Genomic DNA, 15,857 nt, shown 5'->3' with positions numbered 1-15,857 from the left:
TACATAGATATAAGACACCTTGTATAAAAATTATTTATAAATTCCAATATTTTCACGAGAACAGCTCAATTATAATAAAAATTAAATGATGTCGGAAAATCACTATAGATTAAGAGATTTTTTATTGTAGATTATAATAGTAGTTTCACTTTTAATTTCTTATATTTTCACGAGATGTTTCTTTGATTTTCTATTACAAGGGTATTCGGATTTTTTCAATTTCCAAGTATAGTTATATAATGCTTTTAGCCTTAGAAAAAATAAAAAAAAACTTTGCATTTGGGGGTATTTTAGTATTTTTATATGGATATTTGTGTAATTAAAAGGATCATGGGGGCGTTTTAGCATTTTCACGATGTATTTATTATTTTTTAATTGAAAAGTTGCGAGTCAGTGTTCCTCACACCCTAGCGAGCGCGCAGTGCCTGTGCCACTAAAGAGGCGCATATGATGCTTCTTAGTAGCCAAATATGATCAACCGCCATCTAATTGGAAGCGTAGTCGTGCCCTCTTCCACATAATATGGCGCGTGTAGCTAGATAATGGTCGGATTCTGCTGGTGAATGATTGTTTGTGTTTTTTCTTCTATTTTTCTCTTTCCTGACAACTAAAGGGTACAATTATCCACTTTGTTTGTGGTGCGTGGGTCTAACATGGTTGCGAGATCCATGCGTGGGTGTGGCAGCCCGACACGGTCTGGCATGGTTGTCAGATCTAGATGCCGATCTGACAAGGTTGTCAGACCCAAGGCGCCTCGAACATAGTTAAAGTACTCTTTTACCTCTAGAGTTAACAAAAATTAGAACTATTGACCAATGGCTTTCTTTTCACAATATTCGTAACAGTAATAATACTTCTTTGCCTCAAAGATATATATATATATATATATATATATATATATATATATAGATTGCCGGATAAAGGGTATTTTAGGTTTTTACAATTTTCATATTCAGTAAAATAACGTTTTTAGCATAAAAAAAAATGAAAAAGTAGCTTGCATGTAGCGTTTTTGTCATACCCAAACACCTTGCGTTTAGCTACCACACCAGACCCAAACTACTTGTGTTTAATAACCATTTCAGACCCAACAGCCTTGAGGTTACCTAATCAAAGGCTATTAAAACATTATCTATACTTTTAATATTTTTTTTAACTTTGATATTAATCCAGAGTACTAGAAAATATACCAGTAACTACTGATCCAAAAGCTGCTTAAAGATTATATAATTACTAGCTTTTGGAGCCATAAAGTACTCAATAGTTGTTCTTGACACTGATGAAAATTACTCAAGCGCTTATAACATTTGAATGGAAGCAAATTCATCGAACCGTTTAAAATGGTAAGACCACTCATCTATGATGGGACGATTGATATCCTTGAGCACTTTAATTACTACTAGAAAATTGTTAAATATCAATAAAAAAAAATATCATCATGGCGATATTTTTTGATAGAAAATAATATTGCCATCTTGATTGGTATTCATCGATGAAAAGTTTTTATTGGTATATACAAAGAGAATTGCAAGTGAAAATCGATGGTTGAAAAAACAATTAAAATATCACAGCCCGAAGAGACGTGTTCAACTGAGTATTGCATTAAGTGAAAATAAAATAAAAAATAATAGAGAGATTCTTTATAAATTATGAAATCACTTTCTTTTCCAAGTCATTTGACAAAATTAAAGGAAAAAACCCCACTCAAACAAGGGCTGTGCAGTTTACCATACTTCAATTTTTTTTAGCCTGTCCCATTTTTTCTGGGCAACCAAACAGGCACAGTGCAGACAAATAGAAAATAATAGTTTGAACATGGTTTTGAGAGATAAAAGAGGCTTTAAAGTTTTATGTAGAAACCTAAGCTTTGAAGCTAAGATGATATGGTATTAGAGTAAGTGGGTGTTTGTTATTGTGATTCACTAAGAAGTAATTAAGCATTTTGTTTGGCATAATTGAACTTAATATAATAATTCTCATGGGAGATTACAAATAATTAAGAGGACTGCATAATGACCGAAATTAAAACCTCAAAAGATACCATGAAACTCACTAAGAACTTCATTTATTTTTCTCACATAAATACTTCCCATACTTCACAACTTTGCTTGCTTCTTCTAATCCACTGGAGAACTCTACTTATTTTTCTCACATAAATAGTTCTCGTCATTTTACATATTGATAAAGACAGCAGAAGCTCTCCATACTTTTAAGCAGTACTCAACTTTGCTTGCTTCTAACAATTACGCTTGTAAGGAGGGCAACGTTTTGGTGGTTGGCTAGGTACGCAATATCGCTTACCCCTACCGCAATTGAATGGAACTTTGCCTGGGTTAAGACCTGGGCTGGGTATAGCTGAAAGATTTGCACACATGTATACACACGTTAGCTTGTTAAGATAACAGCGAATTGAATCATGGCAATTATTAAACTAGTATCAAAATACATGGTGAAAGGTTTTTAATTAATAGAATTAAGGGCTTTTTCTACAAAGCCTTTGGAAAATCCCAAGCAGTATTAGGTCTTACAATGACCTAGTTTTCTTCTTACCTTTTAAATGGAGTTACCACCTTTGAAAATCATTCTTTTTATAAGATAGCCCACGACAGATTAATTAAATAACATATAACATGAAATGATTATCTTAAGCTAATTAAAATGCTGGAAGTAAAAGTAAAGCTTGAGTCATCAGTTTTATAACAAAAAGTTGTGTGCATGAAAAAAGCCGGCGTACACAGAGATTACACACACAAAATGAACTGCTTTTCTGGAGTTAATGATGGAAATAAAACCTCACCTCGCTCGGCCAATTCTCGAGCAGTGCAAGTGGATAGGGGAGAGAAGACGATGGTAGCTAAGAGAATGCATGCGATAAGAAAGGCCTTCATCTCGGAAATCTATGTGACTAAGAGGTTATGCTCTTCTCCTATCCACCGCTCCTACTTTATAGCCACCATGATTTTTAGCAGCATTCGAAGGGAACCATTCTTGAAGGGAACTATTCCTCCCGTGCCCAAGATAGTCAACGAACGTATCAAATACTTCGCATTATTGACTAAGCCACCTTTGAAAAGTAAGAGTGGATTCTATTCACATATGATGGAAGATAATAATATGCTTTAATAATACATGAAGAAGATACTCAGCATTAGTAAAGCTGAAAACTAGTTATTGACTCACGGTGACAGGCTCCACCTTCAGAGGTTTCCAAGCAAAACATAGTTCATAAGTACAAAATTGAGGTATCATTTTCTAAGGTATAAAGCTTCGAAAAGTATAAAACTTAGAAAATTAAGAGTTATGTGAAGATAAAGATATTTAATTTTAAAATATAAAAAATTTATTTGATTATATTTACTAAATTTATTTATTAAGATAATTTTTTTATTAAAGAAAATGATAATAGAAATAGAGACATAAATTAAATTATTGAATAAAATAAAAAGGAAAAAAAAACATCATTCACGGTTGCACATATTATAAATATAATCTGAAAAATAAAAAAATTAGAGAATCGTTAATTTAAAAAAATTAAAAAAATAATAATTTACAAAAAAAAAAAAGGCCAGGCTCTGTGTTGGGTCTGGACGCCTCACCCATTTTGTTAGGTTCCACATGCGAGCTTGCACTGGCATCCCCCCGTGATTGGGCTCTTATTTTTTTTTGTAGAATGTCTTTTGCCCCAATTTTTTTTTGAAAAAAAAATCAAAGGACGAGTCGTTTGATTTGTTTAGATTCCGGGCACCACAATGGCTGAAAAATCAAGGTTAACTTTTTTGACCCAAAAACCCATTTTCAACCAATTGTTTACTTAAAATATCTACAAAACATCTTAGAAACGATGATAAATCTATTATTGAGCTCAAAAAAACGTTCTAAAAACTAAAACCAACCCAAAACTAAAAATCAATTCGAGTTTATATATGTTTTTTTTTAACTTTAAAAGTAAAAAAAAAAACATCTAATTGAGAAGATTTTACACAATCAGGACTAAATCATCAAAAAAAATTAAAACCAAATTGAAAAAAATAACTAAAGATTTTACACATTTAATCCATGATAATATATGAATACACGGTAAAAAAAAACTCACACATTTTAGTTTTGTACTTAATATTACCAGCAACGTTAATTTTAGCCTCCTTAGTACACCATTGTAGACTTGTAGGCGACGTTACTCCATAAATATCGCCTCTTTGGATCCTTTTATACTCAACTTGCTTCCATGCACGTTGACTCGAAGTCAATACAAAAGAATTATCTATACTCCAAGTCAAATATAGACGAAAGGCATCTTCGTGTACTCTTCCTAAGTTTATGTCAGCTTGATGGGTCCTTTTTATATATTAAGATAGTGTTTTTATGGGTCCTTTTTATATATTAAGATTATGCGGATTATTTTTAAAAATATTTTATTGTTTAGATATATATAAAAATAATATTTTAATTTTAATTTTTTAAAAATTATTTTTCATATCAATACATCACAATAATCTAAAAATAAAAAAGATAATTTTCAAGCGATATCTGTTTTAAAAAAATCATAAAATATATATATATTTTTTTTTTAAAAGAAAGAATAAACAGCCCCGGAAGGCATCTTCTTGTAAACATCTTCCGTTCATGTCATGTCGCGCTCAACATGATTAAAGAAGAAAGTCTGTTAGATGAGATTACTTCGTACATAATTACCCTCAACCATAATAATCCTAAACTACACTTCTCATTCTTACATAGATACAAGACACCTTGGATGAAAATTATTTATAAATTTCAATATTTTCATGAGAATAACCCTATGTAATAAAAGTTAAATGATATGGGGAAATTACTGTAGATCAAGAGACTTTTTACTCTAAATTGTAATAGTATTTTTACTTTTAATTTTTATTTTTTTACAAAACGTTTCTTTGGCCTTCTTTCACAAGGGTATTCAGATTTTTTTAAATTTTCAAGTACACTCATATAACGCATATAGCCTCATAAAAGACAAAAAAAAAAGCCTTGCATTTGGGGGTATTTTAGTATTTTTATATAGGTATTTTGTGTAATTAAGTGGACCATAGGAACATTTTAGTATTTTCACGATATACTTGTTATTTTTTAATCACGCCCTAGTAAGTGGGCAGTGTCCGCGCCATTAAGGAGACGCGTATGGTACTTCTTAGTGGTCAAATTTGGCCAACCGCTATCTAATTGGAAGCATAGTCGTGCCCTCTTTTAAATGGTATAGCGCGTGGAGCCAGATAATGATTGGATTGCTCTTAGTGATTGATTGTTTGCGTTCTTTCTTTCTTTTCTCTCTCATGACAACTAAAGTGCATAATTATCCAATTTGTTTATTGTGCGCAAGTCTGGCAGGACTGTCAGACCCAAGACGCTTGAGACACAATTAAAGTACTCTTTTACCCCTAAAGTCAACAGATATTAGAACTGTTGACCAAGGGCTTTCTTGGCTTTTCACAATATTCATAACAATGTTATGAATAAAAATACTTATTTGTTCCCAAGATAATAATAAAAAAAAGGATAGGCTCTCAAAAAAGGGTATTTCAAGTTTTTACAATTTTCATATACAATAAAATAACACTTTTAGACTAAGAAAAGATGAAAAATAGCTTGCACCTGGCATTATTACCAGACTCAAGCGCCTTGGGTCTGGCTACCATGCCTAACCCAAGCTATTTGGGTCTGACAACCATTCCAGATTCAAGATACTTGAGTTTGATAACTACGCTAGGCCTAAGCACCTTGGGTCTGGCATGACTACCTAACTCAAGGCTATTAAAATATTTACTACATTCTTAATATTTTTTTTACATTAAAAAAAAAATATTGATCCGTTGCGGAGTAGGAGCCAATATACTACTAACAACTAATACAAAAACTACTTAACAATAATGTAATTACATTTTTGCAGTAGCTTTTGGAGCCATAAAGTACCCAATAGTTGTTCTTGACACCGATGATAATTACTCTAGCTTATAACATTTGTACGTGTTAAAGAACCAATTTAACTTAAGAGCTTAAGCTGTTAGGTGGGGTTCTAATATATAATTTATATTATTCTTCAATACACACCCTCAAGAGAAAGCCCTTTAGGCTTGAGCTCACATTACCTTATCCTTAATTTTTCTAAAAAAAAGAGGGTGGTGAGATTTGAATTCGTGACCGCTTGGTCATCAAGTTTCTGATATCATATTAAAGAATCAATTCAACCCAAGAGTCTAAACTATTAAATGAGATCTCAAGATATAATTTATATTATTCTCTATCAGTTAAAAAACAAATTCATCAAATCGTTTGAAATGATAAAACCACTCATCTATGGTGGGACGATTGGTATCCTTTAAAACTTTAGTCAGTGTTAGAAAATTATTAAATACTAGCAAAAAAAAAATATCATCAATAAATTATGGTAATGTTTTTAAATAAAAAATAATGTTGCTATTTTAGTCACTATTTATTGATAACTTTTTTTGGTTAGTAAAAACCGAGAAAATTAGAAATAAAAATTAATAATTAAAAAAACAATTAAAATATAACATGTTAATATTACAGCCCGAAGAGACATGTTCAACGGAGTATTGCATTAATTGAGAATAAAATAAAAAATAATAGAGAGATTCTTTATAAATTATGAAGTCACTTTCTTTTCCACATGTCATTTGACAAAATTAAAGGAAAAAACCCCACTCAAACAAGGGCTGTGCAGTTTACCATGCTTCAAATTTTTTTCACCTGTCCCATTTTTTTCTAGGCAACCAAACAGAAACAGTGCAGACAAATAGAAAATAATAGTTTGAACATGGTTTTGGGAGATAAAAGAGGCTTTAAAGTTTTATGTAGAAACTTAAGCTTTGAAGTTAAGATGATATGGTATTAGAGCTCCAGAGAGTTTGTTTTTGTGATTCAACCTAATTTTCAAACAGAGGACTGCGTAATGACCAAATTAATTAAAACCTCAAAAGATACCATGAAATTAACTCACTAAGAACTCTATTTGTTTTTCTCACGTAAATAGTTCCCATATATCAAAATAACATTTTACATATTGATAGAGACACGATGAGCCGTCCATGCTTTTTAAGCACACAACCTTGCTTGCTTCTTCTAATCCACTGGAGAACTTTGCTTATTTTTCTCACATAAATAGTTCTGATCATTTTACATATTGATAAAGACAGCAGAATCTCTCCATACTTTTAAGCACTCAACTTTGCTTCCTTCTAATCTTAAGAGCGCCCACAGTTACGCTTGTAAGGATTTGGGCAACCTCTTGGTGTTTTAGGCACGCAATATCGATTACCCCTTCCGCAATTGAATGGAACTTTGCCGGGGTCAAGAGCTCCTCGGGATCCGTCTGCAAGATTCACGCATGTTACAGCAAATTCATGTTGACATAATCTGATATTATAGCAGAATCATCTTCTTCTTTTTTATAAGATAGCCCACGACAGATTAATTAAACAATATATACATACAAAACATGAAATTAATGATTATCTTAAGTTAATTAATGCTGGAAGTAGAAGTAAAGGTTGACTCATCAGTTTTATAACAAAAAATTGTTTGCAATACACAGAGAGACTACACGCACGCACGCACAAAATGAACTGGTTTTCTGGAGTTAATGATGGAAATAAAATCTCACCTCGCTCGGCCAATTCTCGAGCAGTGCAAGTGGACAGGGGAGAGAAGACGATGGTAGCTAAGAGAAAGCATGCGATAAGAAAGGCCTTCATCTTGGAAATATATGTGACTAACTAAAATGGTTATGCTCTCCTCCTATCCACCGCTCCTAGCTATTTATAGCCACCATGATTTTTAGCAGCATTCGAAGGGAACTATATATTCTTGAAATCAAGTCCACACGAGCCCAAGATAATTAACGAACGTATCAAATACTTCGCATTATTGACTAAGCCACCTTTGAAAAGTAAGAGTGGATTCTATCCACACATATGATGGAAGATAATAATATGCTTTAATTAATAATATGCATTAATATATAAAGCTGAAGACTAGCTGTTGACTCACGGTGACAGGCTCCACCTTCAGAGGTCTCTAATTAAGCAAAACATAGCGTGTTAGGTTAATTTATAAGTGCATGCATGTAATATACCATAGTAAATGGATATTGTAAAAAGTATGATTACTGCTGTTATATATGTGCTTTAATTCCTTTGTTATTTCACCTCCCCAATTAATTACCAACAACGTTTTACGCTAAGGCACACATGATTATCAAAACTTACCACCACATATTGAATCTACCACCAAAAAAAAAAAAAGAGTTAATTATAACTTCGAAGAGTATGAATGAAATTGTATCTACACGTGCAAAACTTGAAAAAAGTTGTTTGTAAAACTTCAAAAAGTATAAAACTTAAAAATTAAGAGATAGGTGTATATCAAGGTATTTAATCTCAAAACATGAGATATTTACCCGACTGTATTTGCTAAATTTATTTATTAAAATAATTTTTTTATTCAAGAAAATGATAATAGAAATAAATACACAAATTAAATTGATTGAATAAAATAAAAAAGGAAAAAAAATTATGCGTGTGCACATATTAGAAATATTATCTGAAAAAATTTATTTTTTATTTTCAAAACTAAAGTTCATTCATACAAAAGATTAAAAAAAATATATTATAGTTGAATCAGAAAAAAATTTCAAATTTAAATGCATAAGAAAAAAATTAATTGTAATTTAAAAGAAGCTCTCTAAATAAAATGAAAGCAAGAAGGGCTACTAATCTAAATATAAATTAAAAAAATTTAGAGAAAAAACCATAAAAAATCATTAATTTAAAACAAAATTAGAAAAAAAATCATTTTCAAAAGAAAAGGCAAAGGTCAGGCATTGTTGGGCTTGATGTCTGACCTATTTTGTTAGGGCCCACACACGAGCCTGCCCTTGCAGGCCCACGTGTCTAGGCCCTTATTGTTTTGTTGTAACTAGATCAGATGACATGTCATTTGCCCCAATTTATTTTGAAAAAAATATCAGATGACGAGTCGTGTGAAAAAAAATAATTTGGTCTGGGCCGGCGTTGTCCAACCTAGAAAAAAAATGGAGAAACTCTCCACTGTTCACATGCAACGTGAATAATGGAGCAACTAAGACAAGAAAAAAAGGAAAAAGAGGAGAGGCTAGGGGTGTTCACGGTTCGGTTTGGTTCGGTTTAGACTCAAAAAACCAACCGAATCAAATTACAATATTTTTGTCAAAAATTAACCGAACCGGACCGGAAACCGGTTCAAACCGAACCGATCCGATTCGGTTAAATCCGATTTTCTAAGGAAAAAACCGGGAAACCTAATCCCATGGGTTTTTTTTGATTTTTTTTTTAAATTGGCTTATGGTTTGGGAAGATTAAAGATTTAGTCTTTCGATTCATTACAAAATATCCCAAAGGGCAGGAATTCGCTTCAAAGAAAAAGGATTTTGCCTTACATTAAATTAAACTTTAAATTTTAAAGCAAATTGATGTTCAGCTTTTAAAAATTTATAATGTTAAGCTAATTCACATGGCTAACTTTTAATATGAATTGACTAACTTTCAATATGAATTAAAATCTGGACATGAATTTGGACATTAATTAAAATCCCACAGAGATGCAAATTGACTGACTTTTAATATACTTCCTAAAGTGCTAAATCAATGTAATATGTAAGATACATGATCAAATTTAAACACCTCAAATTAAAAGTCTATTCGCACTACAAAAGTTAACATTAACAAGCAAATACATTAGCAACCAGCAATAAATTATCATAAACATCCGGTATAATTTGAACTTTGAAGAAAAAAACCTAGCAACACCAGCATCCAAAAATTCCAGCAAGGATAATGTTATTAAAAAACACTAGCAAATTAGCAACATATTAGAGTTCAACTATTGAAAGAATTAAGTATACAAAATTTTAAGAGAAATTAACAAGGTAAAGTAAATTAATTACGCAAAACAATTATATTTCAAGATTGCACCAAGCCACCAAGCCACCAATACTACTTACAAATAATCAGTTAAGATTTTTAAACTTTCATCAAATTCTACAAAAACATAAATTAAAATGTTAGATTAAAAAATAAATTTATTTTTTATGCATACACATTTTTTATGTAACTAAATAAAAGTAAATTACAATAAAATAAAATAAATTTACATCAGTATCTTTATTCCTGACTCTGGAATCAGTGAATAAACCAATAAATTTATTTTATTTTATTTTATTTTTGCATGCATATTTTTCATTTTTATGTAATTAAATAAAATACAATAAAATAAATTTGAATCAGTATTTTTATTCTGACTCTGGCATCAATGAATAAAAATAATAAATTCATATTTGTTTTTTATTTATACTTACACACATTTTTTTATTATTATTTTTTATCTTTTATCTTTTTATTTTTTATTTACATTTTTGGGCTGGGGTTACACCAGCCAGCCCAGCCCGGTCACTGGCCCAAGCCAGTGACCCGGCTGGGCAAAAAAACTAAAGGCACGCATGACTTGTTCACGCGTGCACGAACACTGGTGAAGGTAATTAAATTACCTTCACACAGTGTTCTTGCAACACTGAATTACTTTTTTTTTAAATGAAGATGCAAAGGGGACGAAGTCATACCTGCTTCTGGAGACCGAAGATGCTGCTCCTGGAGACCGAAGATGCTTGCAGCGTTGATGATGATTATCGCCTACTGCTTCCTCTGGTCTTCCTTCTGTGACCACTTGTCTGTGCTTTCCTTCTTGATTTCTCAACAGCTTTTAAATCTACAAGGAAGATTCGGGCTTGCTGTGAGTGTTCTTTGGCTGAATCCGGGTTTTTTATTTGTTTGCAGGTCCGAAGACAATTTCAAGGATAATTCTCCTCACTGTGTGCTGCCCTCTTGTTCTCTCTTTCTCTCTGTATTTGGATTTGTGCTCTGTTTTCTCTGCTTTTTTTTTGTTCTTAACTCTGTTTTTCTAGGTTGATTTTTCGGCCTTGACTCTGTATTTTTTTGGGTTGTGTTTTGTGTGCTCTGTTTTTCTGGGTTGATTGCTCTGTTTTTCTCTGGTTCTGCTTCCGTCTTTTTTTTTTTCCAGGTTTTTTTCTCTCTTTTATAGAGATTCCCAAGCTGCCTCCTTTAACCAGTCCTGCCTTTGCAGGACTGTTATTTGCCATGAACGAGATCGTGGGCGAGAGACGTGATCCACGATTGGATCGAATCCGTTGCAGATTTTCAGCCTGTTGAATCGGGATGGAGAAGATGAACACGATTGTTCCACCAGCAACGGCAACGTTTCGGCAGCAATGGACATTTTCATTTTGACCCCTGAACGTTTTAAACTCAACAATTGGGATCTTAATCAGTAATAATTAATTTCTAATTGTGCCCTTGGATTAGATTCAATTTGAATCCCTGAGTTAGTTTCTGGACTATTCAATTTGGTCGTTGGACTTTAATTTTCTAACAATCTTCCTTGAATCAGCTCCAAACTTTGGTATTTCTTCAATTAAATTCCTGATTCCTTTTAATTAATTGAATCAAAGTTTAATTAAGTCCTCAAACTCATTAATTCTTTAATTAAGCACCTGATTTATTAATTAAACTAACTCAAATTTTTAATTAAAGTCTCCAACTTATTAATTCTTCCATTATTGACCAATTGACTCTCAAATTTAATAATTACATCCTCAAAATTCAAATTTTGTGTTGTTTTAACTCCATTCTCAAATATATTTTTATCCATTGTATTATTTATTCAAAAATTGGGTTATGATACATTTTATTTAGAGAGCCTCTTTTAAATTGCAATTAATTTTTTTGGTTATGCATTTAAATTTTAAAAGTTTTTCTGATTCATCTATAATATAAATTTTTTAATCTTTTGTATGAATGAACTTTAGTTTTGAAAATAAAAAATAAATATTTTCAGATAATATTTCTAATATGTGCAGTCACGCATTGTTTTTTTTTTCATCTTTTATTATATTTAATCAATTTAATTTGTGTTTTTATTTCTATTACCATTTTCTTGAATAAAAAAATTATTTTAATAAATAAATTTATTAAATACAGTCGGGTAAGTATCTCATGTATAGAGACTAAATATCTTGATTTACACCTATCTCTTAATTTTTAAGTTTTATACTTTTCGAAGTTTTACACGAAATTTTTCAAGTTTTGCTCATGTAGATACAATTGCCTTCATACTTTTCGAAGTTATAATTAACTCTATTTTTTTTTGTGGTAGATTCAATATGAGGTGGTAAGTTTTGATAATCATGTGTGCCTTTTCGTATAACGTTGTCGCTAATTAATTGGGGAGGTGAAATAGCGAAGGAATTAAAGCACATAACTGCAGTAATCATACTTTTTACAATAACCCGGCATCCATTTACTATGGTATATTACATGCATGCACTAAATTAATCCAACACGCTATGTTATGCTTAGAGACCTCTGAAGGAGGAACCTTTCACCGTTAGTCAACCAGCTAGTAATGGATAAAAATACTTACTTGTCCCTAAGATTAAAAAAAAAAAACGGAGAGGCTCTTGAAAAAGGGTATTTCGAGTTTTACAATTTTCACATTCAATAAAATAACACTTTTAGACTCAGAAAAGATGAAAAAGTAGCTTGCACCTAGTATTATTATCATATTCAAGTGCCTTGGGTCTGACTACCATACCTAACCCAAACTATTTAGGTCTGACAACCATTCCAGACCCAAGAAACTTGAGTTTGATAACTACGCCAGGCCTAAGCACCTTGGGTCTGGGATGACTACCTGACTCAAGGCTATTAAAATATTTACTACATTCTTAATATTTTTTTTACATTAAAAAATATTAATCCGTTGCAGAGCAGGAGCCAATATACTACTAACAACTAATACAAAAACTGCTTAACAATAATGTAATTATATTTTTGCAGTAGCTTTTAAAGCCATAAAGTACCCAATAGTTGTTCTTGATACCGATGATAATTACTCTAGCTTATAACATCTGTACGTGTCAAAGAACCAATTCAACCTAAGAATTTAAGCTGTTAGGTGAGGTTGCAATATATAATTTATATTATTCTCCAACACACACCCTCAAGAAAAAGCTCTTTGGGCTTGAGCTCACATTACCTTATCCTTAATTTTTCTCAAATAAAAGAGGATGGTGAGATTTGAATTCGTGACCGCTTGGTCATCAAGTCTCTGATACCATATTAAAAAACCAATTCAACCCAAGAGTCTAAACTGTTAGATGAGATCTCAAGATATAATATATATTATTCTTTAACAGTAAAAAAAAACAAATTCATCGAACCATTTGAAATGGTAAGACCACTCATCTATGGTGGGATGATTGATATCTATTAAAAAATTAGTTAGTGTTAGAAAATTGTTAAATACTAACAAAAAAAATATCATCGAATAAATTATGGTGATTTTTTTCAATAAAATATAATGTTGCTATTTTAGCCACTATTTATTGATAATTTTTTTGGTTAGTAAAGATCGAGAAAATTAGAAATAAAAATTAATAATTAAAAAAATAATTATGTATTATAGCCCGAAGAGACATGTTCAACTGAGTATTGCATTAATTGAAAATAAAATAAAAAATAATAGAGAGATTCTTTATAAATTATGAAATCTATTTCTTTTCCATGTCGTTTGACTAAATTAAAGGAAAAAACCCCACTCAAACAAGGGCTGTGCAGTTTACCATCAATTTTTTTAACCTGTCCCATTTTTTCTAGGAAACCAAACAGAAACAGTGCATACAAATAGAAAATAATAGTTTGAACATGGTTTTGAGAGATAAAAGAGAAACTGAAGCTTTAAAGTTTTACGTAGAAACATAAGCTTTGAAGTTAAGATGATATGGTATTAGAGCTTCAGAGAGTATTTATTTTTGTGATTCAACCTAATTTTCAAACTGATTTTTACATGAAAAAACATTAAATTAAGCATTAATTTTGTTTGGCATAATTAAACTTCATTAATAATTCTCATGGGAGACAACAAATAAGAGGACTGCATAATGCCCGAAATTAAAACCTCAAAAGATACCATGAAAGTCACTAAGAACTCTATTTATTTTTCTCACGTAAATAGTTCCCATATCAAAATAACATTTTACATATTGATAAACACCGATGAGCCGTCCATACTTTTTAAGCACACAACCTTGCTTGCTTCTTCTAATCCACTGGAGAACTTTATTTATTTTTCTCACATAAATAGTTCTCATCATTTTACATATTGATAAAGACAGCAGAAGCTCTCCATACTTCTGAGCACTCAACTTTGCTTGCTTCTAATCTTAAAGGCGCCGCCCACAATCACGCTTGTAAGGAAGACATGGTGTTGATGTTGGTGGTTGGCTAGGTACGCAATATCGCTTACCCCTACCGCAATTGAATGGAACTTTGCCTGGGTTAAGAGGGTTAATAGGTGGGCTGTGTACAGCTGAAAGATTTACACACACGTATATAAACGTTAGCTTGTTAAGATAACGGCGAATTGAATCATGGCAATTATTAAACAAGTATCAAAATACATGGTGAAAGGTTTTTAATTAATAGAATTAAGGGCTTTTTCTACAAAGCCTTTGGAAAATCCCAAGCAATATTAGATCTTACAATAGTTTTCTTCTTACCTTTTAAATGGAGTTACCACCTTTGAAAATCATTTTCTTTTTATAAGATAGCCCACGACGTCAGATTAATTAAATAACATATAACATGAAATGATTATCTTAAGTTAATTAAAATGCTGGAAGTAAAAGTAAAGGTTGACTAATCAGTTTTATAACAAAAAGTTGTGTGCATGAAAAAAACCGGCGTACACAGAGATTACACACACAAAATGAGCTGCTTTTCTGGAGTTAATGTTGGAAATAAAATCTCACCTCGCTCGGCCAACTCTCGAGCAGTGCAAGTGGACAGGGGAGAGAAGACAATGGTAGCTAAGAGAATGGATGCGATAAGAAAGGCCTTCGAGTTCATCTTGGAAATATGTGACTAACTAAAATGGTTATGCTCTCCTATATCTCCACCGCTCTTGTTTATAGCCACCATGATTTTTAGCAGCATTCGAAGGGAACTATATATTCTTGAAATAAAGTCCACACGAGCCCAAGATCATTAACGAACGTATCAAATACTTCGCATTATTGAATAAGACACCTTTGAAAAGTAAGAGTGCATTCTATCCACACATATGATGGAAGTAATCTTTATTTGAAATTTCTTTCCTTGTATTTTTTAATAAAATTACAACTCAGTCCTCATGATGAAAAACTCTTTGCAATCAGGTCCCTGCATGATTACTCCTAATCATGTAATGGCTCATTACACATATATATTTTTTTAGTATAATACTAGTAATTTAATGTAATAAGTCATTATAATTGTAAAAAATATACAATACTTAAGAAGTAATAAATCAGTATATGATATGAGTTATTATCACCTCCAACAAAACATGATGTGACTTTACGTGAGTCTCCAAAACCTAGAGAAAGACGGTTCAAGCATGTTATTATTATTATTATTATTTTTAGTAACACCTAATCCTTTGAAATTCTCAAATTAACGAACATGCAAGTATTTAATAACCTGAAATTCGATCGAATCGGTGACCTCAAATATGTTATTCTTGGCCAGATAAGCAGTGGTCATCCAACAAAACGCCTATAAGTTTTTATCGCACTCCAACTTGGTTCTACAGCTAAACTTACGAGTCCATATACAAAATGATCAATTATTGATAGTTAAAGGGGCTTGAGTCTCACTTCTCTCATGTACACAGATTGGTGGATACTTAAACAGCTCACAAGCCCATCCAAAATGAAT

General features: G+C 31.6%; 3 long non-coding RNA genes across 3 annotated transcripts; 1 reads left to right on the top strand and 2 right to left on the bottom strand.

Moving 5' to 3' along the window:
• Window positions 1-2,038: 2,038 nt before the first annotated feature.
• Window positions 2,039-3,106, bottom strand: LOC133671480 (uncharacterized). Its single transcript, XR_009834303.1, has 2 exons — window positions 2,798-3,106; window positions 2,039-2,355 (listed from the first exon to the last, which is right to left on the bottom strand). It is a non-coding gene; the product is annotated as an uncharacterized LOC133671480 (long non-coding RNA).
• A 4,059-nt stretch (window positions 3,107-7,165) lies between these two features.
• LOC133671477 (uncharacterized) lies at window positions 7,166-7,797 on the bottom strand. Its single transcript, XR_009834300.1, has 2 exons — window positions 7,655-7,797; window positions 7,166-7,363 (listed from the first exon to the last, which is right to left on the bottom strand). It is a non-coding gene; the product is annotated as an uncharacterized LOC133671477 (long non-coding RNA).
• Window positions 7,798-10,551: 2,754 nt separating this feature from the next.
• LOC133671161 (uncharacterized) lies at window positions 10,552-11,417 on the top strand. Its single transcript, XR_009834214.1, has 2 exons — window positions 10,552-10,894; window positions 11,167-11,417. It is a non-coding gene; the product is annotated as an uncharacterized LOC133671161 (long non-coding RNA).
• The last annotated feature ends 4,440 nt before the right edge of the window (window positions 11,418-15,857 follow it).

The sequence above is a fragment of the Populus nigra genome, chromosome 13 (genome assembly GCF_951802175.1).
Source record: "Populus nigra chromosome 13, ddPopNigr1.1, whole genome shotgun sequence".
Taxonomy (NCBI): Eukaryota; Viridiplantae; Streptophyta; class Magnoliopsida; order Malpighiales; family Salicaceae; genus Populus; species Populus nigra.
The sequence above is the reverse complement of the archived record's forward strand: the minus strand, read 5'-3'. Positions and strand labels throughout refer to the sequence as shown.